Source organism: Triturus cristatus, chromosome 6 (assembly GCF_964204655.1).
Source record: "Triturus cristatus chromosome 6, aTriCri1.1, whole genome shotgun sequence".
NCBI classification, from domain to species: domain Eukaryota; kingdom Metazoa; phylum Chordata; class Amphibia; order Caudata; family Salamandridae; genus Triturus; species Triturus cristatus.
The window spans coordinates 788,805,535-788,818,249 of record NC_140589.1 but is presented as its reverse complement, the minus strand read 5'-3'; the positions used below and the strand labels follow the sequence as shown (position 1 = coordinate 788,818,249).

Genomic DNA, 12,715 nt, shown 5'->3' with positions numbered 1-12,715 from the left:
TAGAATTTGGGACCGCGTAGGAGGCAGGGCCCTACCCCTGTCTATCCCGGTATTAGTGAACCGCAAATGGTTAATGCGGTATGTACAAGTGCTTTGTGTAACGTTTTAGCTAAGAATGCACTGTGTATACGCTATTATACATCACTACGTGGGTTCCATTTTAGAGCGGTGGCCATCTTATGGTTGCCCTCACATAGGCTACATAACATGAAGCAAATACGGGCCTTTTAGAGCACATGTGCCTTCCTTTGACTTCTCTGTGACCTGGGCAGCTTGGCTCCGCTGCCCCAGGTCAGTCCGGTCTCACGAGCTCCCAGTCCTCTGGCCACCTGTGATTAGCATCAGGGCTTGACACACCATAAAGTCTTTTCATCCTACACGAGCCTCCAGCTAATCTCTTTCTCACCTGACTGTTCCTGCTTTATGGCTTGTTTTCCAAACAGGAGATGCTCATGTTTATTGGGGCCTATCGATATCTGATGTGGGATCTGAGCCTTGCTGGGTAAATAATTGTGGGCTGGCTTAACTGGAATGTGGGATGGTCATCATGACTCTGCCTTTTCGTTTGTAATGTATACATGTAATGGCCATATCGTAAACTAAGGAATGTATGCCTGAAGCAGGATATTCTGTATTTAAGAAGAAGCCCGTTTCTGTGATTTTCAGCAGTCTCCTGAGAACATACACGCTGTTGTACTTCTAGGATACCTGTAATTGGTCTGCAGCCAATAAATTGATCTTTGACTTCACCCAGAAGACTCTGTGTTTCTGTAGGTCTGAAACAGGAAGAACCCCGAAGTCATAGGGTGTGTTCCCCTGCACCGCTGGGCTTAAAATACCCAGTACTTCAACTCGCACCACTCACCGGCTGGGGGGCGGAGGCAGGACTCCTCCGGTCGTTGCCCTGGGTCTCCTCGCCGGCAGGAGCAGCACCACTCCTCTCAGGGCGTGGGGCTTCCCTGCACTCCTGGGAGCCCCGCGCTGCCATCGGCAGCCTCGGCTGCCTGCCTCCCTTCACCCAGGCCCCCGCCTGGGACCCGGGACTTGGACATCGAGCCGGCAAGGCTCCAGACTTCCTCCGCAGCGCGTCCCAGTGCGGGGTGGGCTCCCGCTTGGGTCGTCGGACGCCGCGCTTCCTTCCCTGCAACACGGCCCTTCCGCTTCCGTCCGCGAAGCCCCGACCACAACCAGGCGGGCCACGGACCGCAGCGGCCGACATCTTCTCCTTCTCTCGGCGGCAATGCGGGGTGGGCACCCGCTTAATTAAAGATCAATAGGCGGGGTGGGATCCCGCATTCAGAATGAATCAAATAAAGAGGCGGCACTGATGTGTAACGCGGGGTGGGCACCCGCTTCGGCTGACATCACGGGGGAATCCCTACGATGGGGATTCCCTCTACACAGATGGCAGCCCAGCGCTGCGGAGCTCCAGCGCTCCTCTGGCTCAAAATAAAGCAATATAGCGCTCCCAGGGCGCTAGGAGCTAGAAGAAGCGATGAAGCGCTCACCAGGCACTAGTAGTAAAGTCCTTGAAGTCCATCAGGCATCCAGGGGCTGGGCAGGGCCCAGGGAGGCAAGCCTTCCCCTGGGCCCCAGCAGCAACACGCCCCTGGCAGATTCGAGTCCAAGAACAGGAACATTTTCATGGGGTCACAGCCCCTCTTTTATACACCAAATCCTTTGTCTCCCAAGGTGCAGGGAAGGGGCGGACCAGATGTAACTGGTTCCTGAGCACTTTGTTTTGCTCAGCCCCTCTCCCTATTCACAGAACAGACCAGGGTCATCAGTCGCACCACAGGGGGCGGAGCCGGCATTGTGTGGGGAAATCCCAGCCCTATTCAGGTCCCAGGTGTACTCCTCCCACTCATCAACATGCAGATCTCTCCACTCACCACTGGGGCAGACCCATCCTGACTCCTGGAGACAGGCACACCAGCCAATCACAAGCCAGACAGTCACTTCATATTTACTACACAGACATGCCAGCTTCTAGAAGTGGCACTTCTACACTAGACACAGTAACGCCGCACACATCATCGCGCAGCATTCAATCTCGCGAGTTCGCACATACCAAACTCGACCCTTCACTCCCCATGCACCAGGAACTACCATGGACACCCACATTCCCCATGCATTCCTATGGGAGGGCAGGTCAGTCTCACTAAAGACATACACAGCGTGCACGCACTCTCCACCGGGACACAGTGTAAAAGCGCCTAGAGGCCTAAAACCCCTTACACAACAGAGGGAAAAAGCTAGGATAATTGCAAAAAGTTTTGGGGGTGAACCCGCCAGAAGGGCCAAGTCCAACACTCCCTCCCTGTCTCTCTCCCTGTCTCTCTCCCTCCCTCTGTCTCCCTCCCTCTGTCTCCCTCCCGCTGTCTCCCTTCCTCTGTCTCTCTCCCTCTGTCTCCCTCCCTGTCTCCCTCTCCCTCCGTCTCCCTCCCTCTGTCTGCCTCCCTGTCTCACACCCTCACTATGTTTCCCACCCTCTCCCTCCCTCTGTCTCCCTCCCTCTCTGCCTCCCTCTCTGCCTCCCTCTCTCTGTCTCTCTCTGTCTCCCTTCCTCTCCCTCCCTCTGTCACCCTCTGTCTCCCTCCCTCCCTCCCGCTGTCACCCTCTGTCTCCCTCCCTCTGTCTTCCTCCCTGTCTCCCTCTCCCTCCCTCCCTCTCCCTCCCTCTGTCTCCCTCCCTCTTTGCCTCCCTCTCTGCCTCCATCTCTGCCTCCCTCTACCAAAATTTTCTTTGTTGACAGTTGCAGTCTGCAGTTCGTCATGTCCTTTGCTCGCCCAGTTCTTTACACCCCTTGCCAGGTGATTCCCGTGTCGGTGCTTGGCTGGTTCCTTGGCCCTTGTTGCTGAGCCTGGGGTGACACGATAGATTCAGCAATTTTATGTTAACATTGTTGGCCCACATCCCAAGAGTGGCTGCTTCAAGACGCGAAGGGACCAGAGTTATAGGCACAATTACCAAGGGCAATCTCTTTTAAGCAGGGTTGTCATGAATTACTCAGAAGACGGTGGGCCTAAATTGGTGACCAATTTGTTAGAGTACTGCCAGAGACAGCTTTGCTTTTGCTGCACTCATAAACCGAACAAGGCTACTGGCCAACCGAACATTGCTTCCCTCGAAGCAAGCCTTTACTGCCTGCCGGCACGTTCGTACCTGGCTTTCAATCAGGCGCGGCTTTAATAGCTGTCTTCGTTCTGCTCCCAAGCCCTTGCAAATGCATAGTAAATGTAGAACATCCCCGCTGATGTCTCTGCATAATCTGCAATGGTTTGTTGTGTCTGTGTGTTTCCATGGTGGATAGTGAATCTTTGCTGGTAAAAATCCCATCCTCAGAAGCAAGAATCTTTCTTTTGTGATTCTCGAGAAGCCTGTTCCTCGGTATGGTTGTGGCTTGGCCCTCGCATAGCTCTGAATTACAAACCAACCGTGGGCCCTCCTGCTAAGTGCTGCTTTGTCTTCTGCGTGAGATACATTCTTTACTGATTTATTTACCAGGTCCTTGAAATTTTTTGGGGACATGCTAGTTTCCCATAGGTCCTGTAAAGCGAGCAGCCTAATTGCTGATTGAAGGTAGACCATGGCCGGGCTGTCTTTTTTCCTTATAATTTCCTTCCACATGTGTGAGTTTAGTGTACCTGCCACGGCTCTTGAGGATCTGTACAAGTATACCATTGGTTCTGGGGAGCAGCCCTTCACTCTCTAGTAGCCGTTCTCTGTCCATCCTTTATTGACCTACTATGCCATTTCAGGCAGATGCCAGCCATATTGATGAAGCAAGGACTATTTGAAAGAATATGAATCCAGTGCTTAGTAGTCCAGACACACAGTTTATGGGTGAATTGTTCTTAACAATGAAGTCTATAGATATAGTAAAGGCTCATAAGAATAACCAAACATACACATTACGTGAAGAAGAGAAAGTATTTTTAAATGTTGTTGAAGAAAGGAGACAGGATTTCCAAACAAAAGTTGCTGAACAGAAAACCCATATACCACCATGGGCTGAGAAAGAGGGGATTTATGCAGCTGGCAAAGCTCAAGCTGCGATGTTACTAGACTTTGTAAAGCCAGGGAAGACCTGCCTCCATAGATTAAAGACAGATTATAATAAAGTATTTATTGGTTCCAGTGAATGTGAACATAACTTCCTGATTCTAGGAGGTTGGGGATTGAAAGGGGGAACTGATTAAGTATTTCCTGGGATTTACAACATGTGTGGGACTAATTAGTATTAGAAATCACCTGCACGGTGGTACGGGAGTTGCGATTTTGGGATTGTATTTCCGAAAATTTATCACATAAAAAGAATCACTGGAAGCAATGAAAACACTAATGAACTAACCAGACGAAAGATAGCTAGTTTTCAGAAATAATAGGTGATATTTTTAGTGCATTGATACCTTCAGTGGAAGTCATTCTAAATTCACACAGAATCTGTCAGTTGTCAACAGTAGTTGATCGTCTTTTGACTGATACTGCTGGAGGTTTCTTAATGATTAATACAGAAATGGTTGCAATTAAGTCTATGGTTTTACAAAATCGACTTGCGCTTGATATATTATTGGCAAAGGAAGGCGGAGTATGTGAAATGTTGAAAGTGCAACATTGTTGCACTTACATACCTGATAAAAGCAAGGAAATCAGAGGGTATATTAAGAATATTACAAAACTTCAAGAAGATTTGAAACCACTGAAGGTTGACAGTGTGTGGGAATTCCTAACAAAGAGTATTTCTTCAATAGGGACTTGGTTTACTAATATTGAGAAAGGTATTTTAGGTCAAGTAGTCTTTCCATTAGTTGGTATAACAATAATAGTTTTAATAATAATAATATGGTGTGAATCTTGCAGAAACAAAGGAAAGGGAAGAAAATATGAAGTAAATGGAAAGGGAAGGAAAAGAAAGTATGAAGAGATTCAGTTGGAGGAAATGAAAGGGAAGTTATACAAAAGAATTAAAGATTTGAAAAACCAAGATGAGAACAAGAACGAAAAGGGAGGAAAAGAAATTGAAATATGTTAAAGTTGGCATCTGATTGGGATGGGTGATTTTGTGATGGCACAAAATGCCATCAGAGAGGGGATTGATGGAGCAAGGACTCGTAGAAAAGAGACTTGCTCTGAGGCAATCTTTTAATTTAACTCCCTAATATTGTATTAATTATGTATTGTGTATAACTAACACGCACAACATAAAATTAAGGGTCAGAGAAGCTTGCTTATGTGTTTAATAATGTAAATAACTCGAGCGAAGTTCTAAAATGGCTGCTAATGGGAAAACTTTATTGTGCATGTGTCAACTGCCTCTACGCAGTATGATGAGCTGTCGCTTGGAGGGAAATTCTTGCGCACGAGCAGAAAGTACTAATATGGCAGCTTGAAATCTCACATGCATGGCATCTGCTTTGCTGAAACTAAACCAAGCTATTTTACTAAATGCTAATGCGGGGAAGTATTAATAAATAAAGGAGGTTAGAGTAGAGATGGGTGGTATACGGTGAAATCCTTTAATTTTTTAAAATAACATTTGTCTTTCTGACTTTCTTATTAGTGCACCTTTGGGCCTCTCGTGGGTGTCTAGAGTTTATTAGACATGTGACCTCCACGCATGCCTGTTTTCGTGAGCCGGAAGAGGGACGATACTCTTGAATCCGATCCAAGGACACAAAAGTTACATACCTTGGGAACAAGTACTGAAGACCTCTGGATGAATGGATGTTTACGACAAATTAAAACAAATGTTTCTAATAAGATGTGAATATGGGTGGGAAATAAAGCTTTGAATAGAAATTAAGGGGTTGGATTTATGAACAATGGGTAGATAGGCTGTGATGACATATAAGCATGATGTGATGATCTTCCCCCCTTGCCAGTGCAATCAGAATTAGTATTTTTACAATATTGAAACATTAATGGGTGGTACATGAATATAGAAGGGTATAATTGAGGTAGTCTTAGTTAGTTAGCCAGACGGAGATTTGCTGAATGCTGCAGAGCTTGGGATGCTGTCGGAGTAACGAGAAATGCTGATGAAGAATCGAATGCAGAACCATCTATCTTAAATTAATTTATTTAGAAGAAGATCGCAGAAGAATCTCGAGGAGGAAGAGAGGGTCAGGGAGGGGTGCTACGCAAGCGTCGGTGCTAGAGAGGTCATCTATCCTGTCCTGAATCCTGTCCTGAAGCCTTTGTCGCCTGATCTTTCCCGGGGGACCCTTACCAACTCTTTGGCCAGGGGGTTGGTTTTCACACCATCTTAGGTAATTATTATTTTCGTGAACGTGCAGATGTCCTTTTCTTTCTGTCTTCTCCTTTCTGAGCCTAAGTCACTGCAAAAGTAATAAGTATGTGTTTGACGAAAGATTAACCGAAACTTCTCTTCTATGAGTGACGACGACTGTACTGTACTTTGAAAGTGGTTCACATGAAATTAATTTAGCTAAAGATTTAAACTTTTCCCGAGTCTGTGGTGATTTCATTAAAATAGAAGAGAGTTAATCTGTCATTTCATCATCAACTAGCCCCTACTAATGGTCCATCAACCAGAGGAAATAACTTTTTGATCAGTGAAAGATTAGTTGAGAATGAGAGGTAACTAACCTTGATTTTAGTAAACATAAACTTTGACTCCAGCGGTTACCCAACTGTGTGTATGTGTGTTTATGGGCCCAGGTGAGTATATGGTATAGGAGTATCTGTTGTTGGTGCGCCGCTGGACCAATATGAAAATCAGTAATCGGTCCTGTCCCAATTAAAACAGTTCAGCTTGCATTTACCAGCCCATCTTCAGTGGGAACACAAGCAAGCAAGGACCATTTGTAGCCTTGTTAGACCTCATCAGTGAGGTATAGCTGAAGTCATGTGGCATTGTTAGCCTTAGGCCCAACGCTTTGCAAGAACACTGCAAAAAAGAGATTTTCTTGTGAGATTTAGTGGTTTTCTTGATTCTTGCGGGATCTTGCAAGATTTGGGGATCTTGCAAGACCCAGTGGCCATATTGTTCAGGTCCCTTTAAAAGGGCCCTGCCTCTTGTGCTCTCTCCTAGTCAAAACAAGTGCAGTCTGCAGGAGAGTCGGAGTTTTGTCAGTTCCTCTGAAGTCCAAGGTTAGGACTATCCTCTTGAAACCTTTGCTGCGTCTCCCTTTGGAATCTAGGTTATATTAAGATGAAGTCAATGCTTTGCAGCCTTGTTTTGCAGATCCATGGAGCTCAAGTGGAACAATTTAAGGAAGTCTGATATCACTGTAAAACTACAATAGACTATGTACTGAAATCCTTCTAAACCCTGACTCAAAGAGCTTAAACGTGGCACAATAAACAATCAGTAAATTAGAATGATGTAATTTCTGAATAGAATGACACAACATTTGGTTCTTAGAATTGGTGTTAAAAGCTTTAACATATTCGGAACCTGAAACTACACGCAGTGGACCACTTTAGTGCATCATCTCCACGTGCAGGCCTAACATGAGGCTGTTCCTGGATATGAAAGTGTCTGAGAGGAGAACCCCTATTTCAAGACTAAAGACTAACTCCTAAAGACACAGAAAGGGTCCTAAGAGGTGACCAGGATTATTTAAAGAGCATAAGTGGATGTAGAGGTTGTTGTTACTTTGAAAATGATCTGATCTTTGCATTACCATTCAGATAAGCACAGTACCTCCTACCTTTCTCTAGCCCGCCAGAAATTGAGTGTTCCTTCTATGTTGCTTTCTTGCAGCATCCCAACCTAACGTAGGCGCATTCACATTATTAATTAGTATAGTTATTAATGGTCAAAAACAGCAGTTGATTGACAGGAGTGTCTTCATCTTCCTCTGCTGTTAGTAAGATCAACTTCTCCACATAAGTTCCCTCGCCCTATCCCAAATTAGTTTATATTGCAATTAGAGGTTGTCTCACAGAGAAAACTAGAGGGTGAGGGTAGCGAGGCGAGTGGATACATTCTGATCCCACCTAAATATTTAGGTCCTGATCTGAGAGATTGCCTAACCTACTGATTCCCATATGCCCAGGCAGAATGAATCCAGTTTACAGGCTACTTTGTCAGCCACTGGAAAGTGATCTGACTGCTATGGTCCCTTGCTATTTGAACATTGCAGCTTCACAAGCTAAGAACACTGTGCTGCAATCTGGCTTTGAAAAGCAGCAGGCTGTCCTCCTTGCCTTTCCGTTTAGAGGTCCTGCAAGGAATCCTTCTGGGGCACCCTCTTTGACATCCAACACAATGGCCCTTCTCCACACCTCAGGATAGTGCCACTGCTCAAATCCTGTCCTTTGTGGATGGCCCAATGACGTCAATGGCTTCTGCTAAGGGAACCCCCATACCAAGCAGTGTGAGGAGAGGTTGATGCCTGTGTTCTATGTCCAAAAATGTCTTGCTAATTTGCAAACGTCTGCAGACCACTAATACTCCCTTTACCTATCCCGCTCACTTATGCTTCGCTCAGAAAGAGATTTGAGTGGATCGTACCCGTGAATCACGAGTCCCTGGCAATTTTATTAATGCCAGATTTGCTCACACTATTGTCTCCCGCATAGGTTGAAAGATCCAGCCTGAAAAGATTGAAGGACTGAATTTGCATATGGACTAACTGCCTGAACGTAGGAACGAAAGAATGAATGAATGAATGGATAAATAATGTAAGTGTAAACATACACCACAGACGCATCTTGGTGCTAGGGAAGTGGTGGAAGAAAAGGAGGTGCAAAATAATAGCAGTGTCTTACAGACTATTCAGAACTGATCTTAACAGGTAGTTTGCAATTGTCTTAATATTGACACAAAAAGATAGATATTAATGTCTTGCAAAAAAACTCTATAATCCACCACTGTTGCTTTCCAAACCAGTGCCTTGCTCAAGTGTTGTCTTCACCTCAACCATGAGATGGCCATCGCCTTCAACATCTTAGATGTCCCGTAATTAAACTTTTGTAGAGTATACTGTGCTTGACCTCTATGACTCTGAGGTGCGATGAGGAAATAGAGGCACTCGTTTTGCTTAAACCTACTGTAGGGAATGTTTTTCCACCTCTGTTACTTCACTGCCCAATAGCCCAACTGAGTCCACATTGTAAAATGTAGCTGATTCGCAGTTTGGTGCTGCCAGGGAGGAGCCCCATTTGCAGCTTTCAACTCAGAATGCCCATTTTGCATATGTCTTCAACCAGAAAAAGGCACAGCCGCTCCCTCTGCAATGACTTGATACCTGATGCTAAAATTCCCACTGCATTGACTGTAGCCGATAAAGAACATTAGAAAAAGTATCTAGCTCAAACAGCCAAGAACTTCTTTTGGCGAGCAAGATCTAGGGGGCATCCTTGTTATTTTCATCCCTAAGGCCAATTGCAATCTCCACCATGTATCCATTGTCAAGTCCTGAATAAAGTAACGATCAACAACCATTATCTGCTTCTACTCATCTCAATATTACCTGATCAGCTAAAAATAGCAAAGATATTTTATGAATGATACCCGTGAGAAGCCAAAGAACTGCTGAGGGTTCATAAAGGAGAGGAATGGAACATGACAATCAAAACTCTGTACTGGTACCGATTTTATGAACGCCTCGCTAGTCCCTTCTGCTTGTGCGATGTCCCATGCGCATATCAAGTCTTTGTAAACAAGGAGTTTCAGCAATATCTTGATATTTTCGTGGTCATATATATAGATGCTATCCACACATACCCAGATACAGAGGTATACAACAAGAGGCATGTAACACTAGCATTGGCACAAGATAAGGGAATATGGACTGCACATAAAGGTAAACAGACCTGATTTCCACACCATCTCTCTGGAGTTCTGGGGTCTTATTGTGACACTAAAGCTCTACAGCTCAACATGCCTTCGTGTCCTGAAAAACAGCCTTTAGGATTGCACCTGGGGTACGCCATCCTCGAATGGAACTACCATTTACTGAGAAGGTAGACCTGTGGGAAGCGTTTGAAAATTTCATGACTGCCTCTTCAGAACCGCCTATAAAACATATGACCATTTTGGGGGAAATGTGCTGTGAATTGCACCGTTGGCCCCAGTTGCAAGTGATTCTTCTGGATTAGGGTCCCTACTCCCTCCTACGGCAGATGTTAGCTCGCTTGCTTTATTTGTTTGCTCCACCAGGTATAGGCTTAGGTGTTATTCTCTACCCTTATACGAGTTCAACACCAGTCACAGGTTCACATCAGCAGAATACACATCAATCTCTTCCGCAATCTTCCTAATCCTAGATTGCCAGATTTCGAAGCTATGACCTTACAGGTAAATACTGATCCCTGTAACTCACATTTCAACCTCCTGAGTTATCTCACATGTATTGCAAATCTGAATCCTGTTCTATAGATAGTTCTATAGTGGGTGCATAAATCCCTGAGGTATCTTACCAGAGGATAGACATAGCTAGCGTTAATAAATAAGTTCAGCTCTTTGCTCAGGTAAATAGAAAAATTATGGTTAACAAACTTCAGGTGGCCAATCCAGCCTTTTATTCTATTTTTGTCAATACGATGAGTACCACTAAGTACTAAAAACACTTACAATGTACAGTTTATGAAACTGTTGATTTGTTTTAACAAGTGGTACGTAATAAATCACGAACAACCATATATGTTTGATACAAATATGTATTTGACACCACAAATGACCCAGTTTACTACATTCAAACACATATATGTTATGTTAACGGAGATGTGCAGAGTGCTGCTGTTTTACCATCATCTAATAAATTTGGTAACTCTTGTATAAAACTTGTCATTTTAATAACAGGTATGAGGATACTACTAATTGTAATAATAATAATAGAAGAAGTGGAAGAAGCAGAAGAAGAAGAAAAGAAAAAGCAGAAGAATTCACTGGTCATTCTGTCTCCCTCAGTGGCCACTGTGTCTTACTTAATGGTAGTTAGTCACCTAGCCCTATTGTCTATTCATTATGTTTCCTTCCCTTAAAACAGAGATCTATTCACTGGTCAGCTGGCCTAATTCACTGGCCACACTGTCACTGGTCACCCTGCCTTTCTCATTGGTTACGCCGCCTCATTTACTGGTCATTTACTGCCCCACTGTCCCCCGAGCGTTTGCCTTGCTCATTTGTCACTCACATAGTCACTAACTAGTCACTGACCCCGGTACATTGGTCATGCTGCCTTCAAGAACATCAATTAAACAACATGCCAGGGAAGTGGAAGCAACGTCATGCCCCATTTTGACACTCGAAAGAATCACGTGGTTCACCCGTATTCCTTCTCCTTGTCTGGCTCATTTGTCACCATTGTCGCCCACCGCACTGGTCACCCTCCTTGCTCATACGACACTTTGCCTCACGCAAAAGTCACCAAGCCCCAATACTATTCACTTTGCCCTATTAACTGTTCACCCTTCCTCGCTCGTAAATCTGCTCCACTCACAAATTACCATGCCTCACTTACTGGTCACTAAGCACCGGTGCATTCATCCTTTGACCCCCCTGACTTCAACCTGCCTCACTCTTGGTCAGACTGACTCCTTCCCTGGTTTTTGCTTCCCTCTCTTGTGCCCTCCTTCATTTTGCTTCTCGTTGCTGTTGCCTTTGTCTAATCCCACCTGTTATTGCCTGGAACTGTAGTTTTAATCAATGCCTCACGCATATTTAGTTTTACAGTTCCAATAACTAAAACAGACCAACAAACAAAGCGTAGTTAACTCGACTCTTCTGCTTTCAACAAACTGAAATCCTGGTAATTTCTGACTCCTGATCAGGAAGACTACAAATGTGTCTTCCAGCCGTAGTTGTGTTGTTATTTACATCACTTACAGACTGCATAGATGGGTTTCATAGTAAAAAATAAGAACACGCATTGATAATAACAACATACTTTGGCCAAGTGAAAAACTTTAACATAAGCGTGGGTAGAAGCAATCTGAACAAGCGGTATTCACTACAAAAAGTTTTTTAAGTGCGACTTTTGTGCCCTAGCTACCTCTCGCTTTGGGCATGTGTGCCAGTTCCAGGCTATTCGGTAGTGTCGGCAGTCCTCTTGCCTGTCTTTGAATAAATAATATGTCTATTCGAAGTTCTGAATACAGAGTGGAAGAGGGAGGGCCTTATTAAAGCTCAAATAAAGCATAATAAAATGTAGTAAATCTCCACCATATTTATCATAAAACTGCGTGCAAGAACTTTAACCCGCAGTCATCTCACCCGGCACTGATTTGTCAATACGGAAATAAATGCGCTGCAGAGCAGGAGGAGCGGTGCCCGGGGTCAGTGCTACTGAAAACTTGCCGTTTTGTTCTATCGAATACTATTATGACGCGGCGGGTGCGGGGACGTGGGGGGCGCAGGGTACAGGGCCGTGGCCGCGTGCAGCGGCGGCGCCGTCGGGGTACTCACCGGTGCGGGGTGCAGCCGGAGCCGCCTCGGTGCTCGGTGCACAGCGCTGGCCGGCCGTTGGCTGCTGTAGCTACAGCAACTGTAAACACTGGCGGCGTCAGGTGAGGGTGTCCCGGCAGGACAGGCTCTGGCTGCCGCACTCTCTTTTTTGTTGTTGACTATTTTGTGCGGGCGCTTTGCGTGCATGGCCGTCGCAGAGCGGCGGGCACATCTTTCTCTCTTCTCTGGGGTAGGTGAGGGGTCGCAGCAGGTAACACCCATCACCCTGCGGCGGTGAGTTCCGGAAGTTTTGGCCGGGTCACGAAGTTGGCTCTTTCTCCTACTACCACCCAT

At 45.4% G+C, this 12,715-nt stretch overlaps 1 protein-coding gene across 2 annotated transcripts in view; it reads right to left on the bottom strand.

Moving 5' to 3' along the window:
- Window positions 1–12,490, bottom strand: part of LOC146817881 (uncharacterized) — a 415,767-nt gene extending 403,277 nt beyond the window's left edge. For both annotated transcript variants that reach the window (XM_085611368.1, XM_085611369.1), the window contains exon 1: window positions 12,383–12,490. The gene's annotated coding sequence lies outside the window, so the exon portion shown is untranslated. The remainder of the gene's footprint in view (window positions 1–12,382) is intronic.
- Window positions 12,491–12,715: the final 225 nt, after the last annotated feature.